General features: G+C 37.9%; 1 long non-coding RNA gene across 1 annotated transcript; it reads left to right on the forward strand.

The window, feature by feature from the left end:
• Positions 1–8,687: 8,687 nt before the first annotated feature.
• On the forward strand, positions 8,688–9,149 carry LOC135671173 (uncharacterized). The gene is made up of 2 exons (XR_010512652.1): positions 8,688–8,825; positions 8,948–9,149. It is a non-coding gene; the product is annotated as an uncharacterized LOC135671173 (long non-coding RNA).
• The last annotated feature ends 1,256 nt before the right edge of the window (positions 9,150–10,405 follow it).

Consider the following 10,405-nt stretch of genomic DNA (forward strand, 5'->3'; position numbering starts at 1 on the left):
CCTTAGGTTTCTTTAGTTGGGAAAGTGATCCTCATTAACTCAGTTTTCAAAGCTTTTCCCTATATTCTTTTTTTAAGTGTCAGCTAGATGTCAAACACTATTCTCAACAATATCAATCAGAGTATTAGAAATTATCTTTTGGCAAAAATCTGATGGCTCTAGAGGTTTACACATGATCTTTTTGGATCATGTCATTATGCTTAAACAAAAAGATGGCTTGGCGATTAAAGACATTCACTTGGTTAAAGTTATCCTTCAAACCAATTTGTATTGCTCAATACCTAAATCATAAGGATACCATATGAGTTAATGTGGTCTATGATAAATGTGGCAAGGTTTTCACTTGGGACAATAAGCAATTCACCATACTAAGGGCTATGGATCAATTGAAAATGGGTTTCTTTGAATTTATAAATAATGGTTCTTCCAACCATATAGTTTGAGATACATGGATTTTTTATTTGCCTATTTAACATAAACATATTTTTATTGATTCTTTCAATTTAATTCTTTGGATTCTCATATTAGTTCCTTGTTTTGTGATGACCGATGGAATTATGAGTTATTATATGCTTCATTGGACCCACCCTCTTTGATGGAAAAAATATTTAGGATTAATCTTCATATGGATTGTTGGGCTGATGGCCCATATTCAGCCCATGTGGGCTTTATCAGCCCACAGCCCACACCCCCTCTTAATCTAACCCTAATTAAGATTAGGGGGATGTGGTGGCTACGTTTTAGAGGCAGATTAAAGCTATAAAAAGGCAGCAACGAGGCAGATCTTTATAGCGACGAGATTCCAAAGAGAAGAAGGAGAACAAGGCAGAAAAGGAAGAGAAAGAAAGGGAAGAAGACAAGGACAACGCAAAGAGACTGTTCTCAATCATCTAGCAGTGTTCTCATCTCAGGTTAGATCAAATCTACAGTAGGCTCTTGCTGTGATTACTTGGGAGTTTTAGATATTGTGGGCAGTGACATGATCCTTGTATCCCAGTTATTCTCTTGTGGTTGTTGCTAGGGTTTTGGGCAAGAGATTGAGATTTGTACATTCATTATTCTCATAGTGGATTATCTCTAGTTTGCCCCGTGGTTTTTACCCTTCACATTGAAGGGGTTTTCCACGTATATCTTGGTGTTCTGTTTGATTGTGTTTCCATTTTATTCCGCTGCGTATTATGGTCTTCTAGTATTTGTTCATATACAAAGGTTATTCCTGTTTATATCCCCATCAACTGGTATCAGAGCGGGGTTTTGGTGATTTAATTTTTGTATTTAAACATGGAGGCCAGTAATATTTCTCGCATGATTAGTTTGAATGGAAATAATTGGATGATATGGAAACCAAGAATGGAAGATCTCTTGTATTGCAAAGATTTGTATGGACCTTTGCAAGGGGATAGTGCAAAACCTACAACTATGACAGATGATGAGTGGAAGAGGTTAGATCGAAAAACAATTGGGTTTATTAGATAGTAGCTTGATGATAGTGTCTTTCACTATGTTTCTACTGAAATTTCTGCATATTCTCTTTGGAAAAAATTGGAAAGTCTCTATGAAAGAAAAACAGCTGGCAACAAAGCTTTTTTGATCAGAAAACTTGTGAACCTAAAATATAGAGAGGGTGCTTCTATTGCTGAGCATTTGAATGAAATGCAGAGTATTACTAACCAGTTATCCTCTATGAGAATGTCTCTTGATGATGAGTTGCAGGCATTGTTACTTCTCAGTTCATTACCAGAAAGTTGGGAGACACTGGTGGTTTCCCTTAGTAATTCTGCGTCAGATGGTATTGTCACTATGAGTCAAGTAACAAGCAGTTTGTTGAATGAGGAGTTGAGAAGAAAGAGTTCGGCAACATCTCAGAATGATTCACAGGCACTTATCTCAGAGAACAGAGGAAGGTCAAAGTTTAGAAACAGTTCACGTATGGGTAGGAGCAAGTCAAGATCAAGAAAAGATATTGTTTGCTATAACTGTGGTGAGAAAGGACATTATAAGAACCAATGTAAGCAACCTAAGAAGAACAAGAAAAAAGGAAAAGAAGTGGAGTCTACAGAGTCAAAGGATAATACTACAGCTATAGTGCAGGGTGGTGATTATTTGATTTTGTCTCCTTCTGATGATATTTTTTCTTGTGTGTGTCAGGATCTTGAGTGGGTGATTGACACAGGTGCTTCTTATCATGCTACACCACGGAGGGAGTTTTTTGCTACATACAGGTCTGGAAACTTTGGTGTTGTCAAGATGGGCAACTATGGCACAGCAGACATCATTGGCATGGGTGATATCCATTTAAAGACCAACCTTGGCTGCAAGTTGTTACTTAAGGATGTGAGGCATGTGGTTGACTTGAGGCTGAATTTAATTTCAGTTGGAAGACTAGATGATGAAGAGTATGAAAGCAGATTTCACAGAGGGCAATGGAAGCTCAGTAAGGGTTCTCTTGTTATAGCTAGTGGAAAGAAATGTCATACTTTGTACAGGTTGCAAGCTAAAGCTTATGGTGAGCAGTTAAATGCTACAGAGAAAGACTTCAGTATGGAGTTGTGGCATAGGCGATTGGGACACATGAGCGAGAAGGGGCTGCAAGCTCTTTCCAAGAGAGAGGTATTACCAGATCTCAGAGGTATACATCTGAACCCTTGTATTGATTGTTTGGCTGGTAAACAACATAGAGTTTCATTTGCTAGTGCTGCTTTGTGTAGAAAAATGCATGCCTTAGACCGTGTTTATACAGATGTATGTGGTCCTTTGAGAACAAAAACTCCTGGTGGATCTATTGATGTTCTTGGTATAAGTAGTGCACTTTATTTTGTCACTTTTATAGATGATTTTTCCAGGAAAGTTTGGGCTTATGCTTTGAAGACCAAAGATCAGGTTATTAATGTCTTCAAAGAGTTTCATGCCAGGGTTGAAAGGGAGACAGAAAGGAAATTGAAATGCATAAGATCAGATAATGGTGGTGAGTATACGGGATTGTTTAATGACTATTGCAGGTCACATGGGATCCAACATGAGATGACAATTCCTGGTACACCTCAGCATAATGCAATTGCAGAGAGGATGAACCGCACCATCATGGAAAAGATCAGATGTATGCTTTCACAGGCCAAGCTACCCAAAAGGTTTTGGGATGAGGCTTTGAGGACTGCAGTTGATGTGATCAACTTATCACCATGTATAGCCCTAGATGGTGATGTTGCAGAGCATGTATGGTCAGGGAAAGATGTTTCCTACAGGCATTTGAGAGTGTTTGGTTGTCGTGCATTTGCACATGTTCCAGATAATGAGAGGTCCAAGCTGGATGGTAAGTCTAAAGAATGTATTTTTCTTGGTTACTCACATGATCAGTTTGGTTACAGGCTTTGGGATCCAGAAAAGCAGAAGGTGTTCAGGAGCAGAGATGTGGTCTTCTTTGAGGATCAAACATTTGAGGATTTGAAGAAGAAGGCACCAGCCAAGACTTCTGCAGAAGGATTAGCAGATTGTGACCCAGTTATTCCTCCAGTATATCAGGGTGATGGGGGAGATGTGCAGGAAAATAGTGTAGAGCCTGATGTTGATTTACCTGCAGGACATGTTGAGCAAGAAGAAGTAGGAGAGCAAGTTCCCGCAGAACCTTAGTTGAGAAGATCTTCTAGACAACGTCAACCTTCCATAAGATACTCTACAGATGAGTATGTGATGCTTACTGATGCAGGTGAACCAGAGAGTTACCAGGAAGCAATTGAGAGTGAGCAGAAAGAGAAGTGGTTAATTGCTATGCAGGAAGAGATGGATGCTCTTCAGAAGAACCACACTTATGATTTGGTGCTGCTACCAAATGGAATGAAGGCCTTGAAGAACAAGTGAGTTTTTAGGTTGAAGACTCAAGAATATTGTTCTCAACCAAAGTACAAAGCTAGATTGGTTGTGAAAGGCTTTGGTCAAAAGAAATGTATTGACTTTGAAGAGATATTTTCTCCTGTTGTTAAAATGTCTTCTATTCGTGTTGCTCTTGGTATTGCTGCTAGCCAGGACTTGGAGGTTGAGCAGTTAGATGTGAAGACAGCTTTCCTTCATGGTGATTTGGAGGAGGAAATTTATATGGAGCAACCAGAAGGTTTCAAAGTCAAAGGTAAAGATAATTTTGTCTGCAAGTTGAAGAAGAGCTTGTATAGGCTAAAGCAAGCTCCAAGACAGTGGTACAGAAAGTTTGATTCATTTATGACAGAAAATTGATACAAAAGAACGGCTTCAGATCATTGTGTATACATCAAATGGTTTGGTGAGGATTTTATTATTCTCTTACTTTATGTTGATGACATGCTTATTCTTGGGAAAGATATGTCTAAAATTGACAGGTTGAAGAAGGAACTGAGTGAGTCTTTTGCAATGAAGGACATGGGGCCAGCAAAGCAAATACTAGGCATGCAGATTTCTCGTGATAGGAAAAACAAGAAGATTTGGTTGTCACAGGAGAAATACATCGAGAAGGTATTGGAAAGATTCAGTATGAGCAATGCTAAGCCAGTTGGTTCTCCTCTTGCAGGTCACTTCAAGTTGTGCTCAGAACAGAGTCCGTCAAGTGATGAGGAGAAGGAGAAAATGCAAAAGGTTCCTTATGCTTCAGCAGTTGGAAGTTTAATGTATGCAATGGTATGTACGAGGCCAGACATCGCATATGCAGTGGGTGTTACTAGCAGATTTCTTGCAAATCCAGGCAAAGAGCACTGGGCAGCAGTGAAGTGGATTTTTAGATATCTCAAAGGGAGCTCTAAGGTTTGTTTAAGCTTTGGAGGTGGACCACCTGTGTTAACAGGTTACACAGATGCAGATATGGCAAGAGATATAGATACGAGGAAGTCTACTTCAGGTTATGTACTTACTTTTGCAGGGGGAGCTGTGTCATGGCAATCCAGGTTACAAAGGTGTATTGCTCTCTCTACCACAGAAGCAGAATATATTGCTGTTACAGAGGTATGCAAAGAAATGTTATGGATGAAAGAATTCTTACAAGAATTGGGGCTGAAACAGGAAAATTATGTGGTGCATTGTGACAGCCAAAGTGCCATCCATTTGTGTAAGAACCCAATATTTCATTCCAAGTCAAAGCATATAGATGTCAGATACCACTGGATTCGAAATGTATTTGAAGAGAAGCAGTTGCAACTTCAGAAAATTCATACAGATGACAACGGAGCAGACATGTTGACGAAGACATTACCAAAAGAAAGACAGGAGATATGCCGACAGTTGGTCGGTATGGCTTCACATTGAGGAGTCATGGGACAGCCTCCCTTATGGGCTGAAGGGGGAGGTTGTTGGGCTGATGGCCCATATTCAGCCTATGTGGGCTTTATCAGCCCACAGCCCACACCCCCTCTTAACCTAACCCTAATTAAGATTAGGGGGGTGTGGTGGCTACGTTTTAGAGGCAGATTAAAGCTATAAAAAGGCAGCAACGAGGCAGATCTTTATAGCGACGAGATTCCAAAGAGAAGAAGGAGAACAAGGCAGAAAAGGAAGAGAAAGAAAGGGAAGAAGACAAGGACAACGCAGAGAGACTGTTCTCAATCATCTAGCAGTGTTCTCATCTCAGGTTAGATCAAATCTACAGTAGACTCTTACTGTGATTACTTGGGAGTTTTAGATATTGTGGGCAGTGACGTGATCCTTGTATCCCAGTTATTCTCTTGTGGTTGTTGCTAGGGTTTTGGGCAAGAGATTGAGATTTGTACATTCATTATTCTCATAGTGGATTATCTCTAGTTTGCCCCGTGGTTTTTACCCTTCACATTGAAGGGGTTTTCCACGTATATCTTGGTGTTCTGTTTGATTGTGTTTCCATTTTATTCCGCTGCGTATTATGGTCTTCTAGTATTTGTTCATATATAAAGGTTATTCCTGTTTATATCCCCATCATGGATCATAACAAGGATATTTGGTTGTGGTATTTTGACAATCAAAGTAAGCCTACTGTCAAATCTGCTTACAAATTCTTGAAGTCCATTAACAGTGAGCCTAGTGAGAAGTAGGATAGATGGCACCTTCATTGTAACCTTTCTATTGCCACTAAACTCGTTCAACTTTAAAAATATATTAAAAATGTTTTCTCATAATAAATATTATAGAAATATTATTATTTCTCATATCTTTTGATTTTACAACATTATTTTCAGCCTTATCTTCAAAAGCCACTTACACAATTAATATTTCTAATTATTTCGGTATTAGCAATCTCTAACATTTTTTTACCCTACCCACTAAGTATCTTATACATTAAATATATTAAATTTTCTTCCATGTATCTATCTTATCTAAACCTATTTCTGAAAATGTTTCTATATTTTGTGTTATTAGCCGAATCCTATTTCTTAGACTCTTTACTCATGCTGGTCCAAAATAGACTAAGAAAACACTTCTCTATTGATATAATAGATTTATTGCATATGACCTCCGTCCACCCTTCTCCTTTTAGGATACTTAGATGGTGAATATGTCTCACATCAATTCTAAGTAATAATATAGTATAATTATCAAATGTTTAAGGTCATAGTTATGAGTTTTTATATGTTTTTTGAACACTGACCCTCATTGGCCTTGTACAACCCTCCACCTTTTTCATTCGGGCTTGCTTGAGATCGATATTGGCGATGCTAAAAACATATGTACTGATAACAAGAAATAATGAAAAAAAATATGAAATCTCTCTTTTAAAAAGATAAAAACAAAACTTTAGATGAATTCACTTTTGTTCGATTTGGTTCGCATCGATACCACATAACTTGAGATGCAAACCACACCATTTCAGACAATTAGGTCTAGTTATTTTTAGAAAATTATTTTGGGTCTAATTTTTTTCTTTAGAAGATTATGGACTTTTCCTAAAAAATATCTCGATAATGTATGAGAATATTAATGCAATTTGCTTGTCAAAGAATCCTATTCAATATTCACTTACCAAGTATATTGACATTAGACGTCATTTTATTAGGGATCATATAAACAATCATGACATATTCTTAGATTTTGTTTATATAAAATACCAACTAGCAGATATCTTTACTAAATCATTAAGAGAGGAATAATTTAATTTTATTAGAAGGGAATTAAATATGTTAAACTTGAATAAATGAATCTTGATAAACCTAAAATTAAAAAAAAAGGTGGCCAAAAATAGGTGCCTGGCAGTTTAATCACTAATTCAATCCTTGTTTTCTTCCCTTTATTTCTCTTATTTTTCTATCTTTTTCTTCTCTTCTTTGCTGCTGCAAGGATGTCTATATTGTTGTAGTTTTTCTCCCCAAAAAAACACAATCACCTTGTATCTAAAACGCAGCCACCACACCCCCCTTATATTGATCTAGGGTTATATCAAATGGGTGTGAGCTCTGGGCTGATAAAGCCCACAATAGGCTGAACATGGGCTGTCAGCCCAACAACTCCCCCATCAGCCCATAAGGGAGGCTGTCTCATGACTCCTCAATATGAAGACATGTCGATCGATTGTCGTCATATCTCCTGTCTTTCTTTTGATAAAGCCTTTGTCAACATATCTACTCCGTTGTCATCTGTGTGAATTTTCTGAAGGTGCAACTGCTTCTCTTCAAATACATTTCGAATCCAGTGGTATCTGACATCTATATGCTTTGACTTAGAATGAAACATTGGGTTCTTAGGGAAGATCGGTAGGGATTCATAGGAGTGGTTTGGAGTCCAAAACCTTATTTAGCGTTCTAACTCCCCTTTTTTTTCAATCTTTTTCTTCAAAAAGACCTATCAAAACAACTCTCTCTCCTCTTTTCTCCCATCTCTGATCTTGAATTGTGATAGGGAGGCTTCCCTCAAAGAAATTATGATGCTTTTCAGGTAGGTAGGACAATATTTGAGGTAAGTGGTTTCCCTAGTGTGTTTTATTCTTTGAAAATGTTCTCCACTTGTGTTTACAGTGTTGTGGGTTTTCATCCCCTCCTATCCAACAGACCTACATTGTTAGAGATGTAAGTATATTCAACCTATCTTAGCTTTTTCGTGAAGTTATATTCGATTAAAGATCGTTGAGAAGGCATATATGTTTTTTATTTTTTTGCTTAGTTTATTGTGTTTTCTGAATACGAAGGGGAACTTAGTAAAGTTTTAAAAAACTATAAAGGATAAATCATTCATTCATTTCTTGAGTCTCGTGGTTATAGTAATTATGATCTATATCTCTTGGTGATACTTTAATGTGCTTGTCGGGTAATTTGTTATAAGCTGTCTCATGTTTAATTTAGGTTTTCCCTTAGTGCATGAAACTATGAAACAAGACTCTCTATAAGTGGTCATTTTGCAAGTTAGAAATTCCCGCGTTCTTATTAGTTAAAGCACTTGTTTCTCATGATAATTGTAGCTATAGTAATTATGATTTATTTATAATTATGTTATAAGCTTTATCTCAAGAATCAATATTACTTAATGTGCTCGTTAGTATTCTGTTTTATATAACCATGCACGTTCTTCCACACCCTCAACACAAAAATACGTGTCATCCACTAATTCAACGAGATAACTCAATCATGTTGGTGTGGCACCGGTAGCATCTTCCTTCTGATCCTCCCATTCTTTCAGCTTATCTCGTCCACGTAGATCATGTCACGAAGAACACGACAAATAATAGACATACTTAATGCTGTGACGCAAGTCCCAAATATCGCATCTCCTTCCTTCTCTATAAAAGCCAACCCTCTCACGACTCTGAATCGATCATATGTGCACCACCGAAGACGATAGGATGAGGACAGTCGTCAAGAGTCGTGCTTCTCTCCTCCTCACACTCGTCATCATCGTCTTCCTCGTCACAGGTCAGCTGCTGCATGCCGTGAGTTAAAGCTTGTTTACGCCTCTGAGAACTATCTACTCTCAATCTGCATCGAGCTCTAATGATCCTATGCATGTCTTTTGTGCATTCTTTGAACTGGTGCAGCGAGAGGGGAGACGACCCCTGTGAAGGAAGCGAAAGCGCAGATTATATACCATGCCTCTAGCGGTAAGCCCGCGCGCCGTGGAACACCCTATACGAGGGGATGCGGGAGCCATTACTACTGCCGTCCGCCTTCTACCCCTCCGCCTCCGCCTCCGCCTCCGCCTTCGACCCCATGATAGGCTACTTCGGCAGCCTGGAGGAGTTGTTCCGTTGACGACGCAAAATATATACAGGAGGCAGATACGTACAATAAGACTGTCTGTATGGATGGTTGTGCATGTTTGTAGTGCGTGTGTTTCAGAACCCTGTTGTGCTTTTATACTTTGCAGGATCTTTTGTGAAAGGTCATATAAATAAATATATAAATATATTTATATTTATATGCGGATTTTGCCTCCATCAGTTTGCCTCATAACATGAGAAGTGTACATGTATTATTGTTACTTAGACTTGATTACTTAGTAGTTATGAACAATTAATTAGGTTTGCTCTCAATTAAGAATAAATATGAGAAAGTGTTGTTTTGGGTGACATGAACATGTGCTAACGAAGGTTTGTAATTTCTTATCATATCAAAATTTTGAGTTCAATTTGGTACGGTATGATATAAGTATATCGAGCGATACATTTTAGTATACCGTTCGGAATATATAGCCTTGGTGGACAACTCTACCCACGTGAGGAGTTCTCCTCGCCGCGAAAAAAAAGGGGAAAGGCAACATCGCCTTGGTTTCCCTGCATGAAAAAAAAAGAGAAAGGCATAGCTTCACACGGTTTCTTCTGTTAGGGAGAAGAAATCGCTTCTCCTTACGACGTCATTGAGGCTTCATCGCTGCATTGGATCTCCAAGTTTTCTTTTTTCCTCTCCCTCTTCTTTCTTCTCTGTCATTAACCTCTTTCTTCTATGATTTAGGAACGAAAACAGTCGTAATCGATGCTATCACCCGGTAGCGGACGGTCTGTATACCGATCTGCTGATGGACCAGCATGTACCACCCATATCATTCGAAATTAAAAACCTTGATGCTAATTATAATTATATGCACATAATTTAACTAAACTTTTTTTTTATAAGAGATGAATGATGATAAAATTTATGCATCATAATGAGTTATTATTGCTGTAGACTTGATGGCTGTGATTATGTTTTCATTTATATTGTACTTGACAAGTATACACAGTTAACATGTTGTTGTTACACGAAACATTAATTAAATTATCTTTTGTATCATATATAGAGCAAAGAATATTATAGTTTGAAGTTGTACTGAAGCTCCACATAATTGGTCAGTTGTCAGAAAAAGAAAATTGAGAAGATAATTTTTCTTTGCATTTTGCCCTGATAATTAAAAAAAAGATTACTCTTTGATATTATTAACTATTAATTAATGGTATGTTTACATAAATGACCCTCATAAATAGTCGACTTCTATTTTAGAGCCTATCTCTCCCAAGATG

Source organism: Musa acuminata, unplaced genomic scaffold (genome assembly GCF_036884655.1).
Source record: "Musa acuminata AAA Group cultivar baxijiao unplaced genomic scaffold, Cavendish_Baxijiao_AAA HiC_scaffold_1138, whole genome shotgun sequence".
Lineage (NCBI taxonomy): Eukaryota > Viridiplantae > Streptophyta > Magnoliopsida > Zingiberales > Musaceae > Musa > Musa acuminata.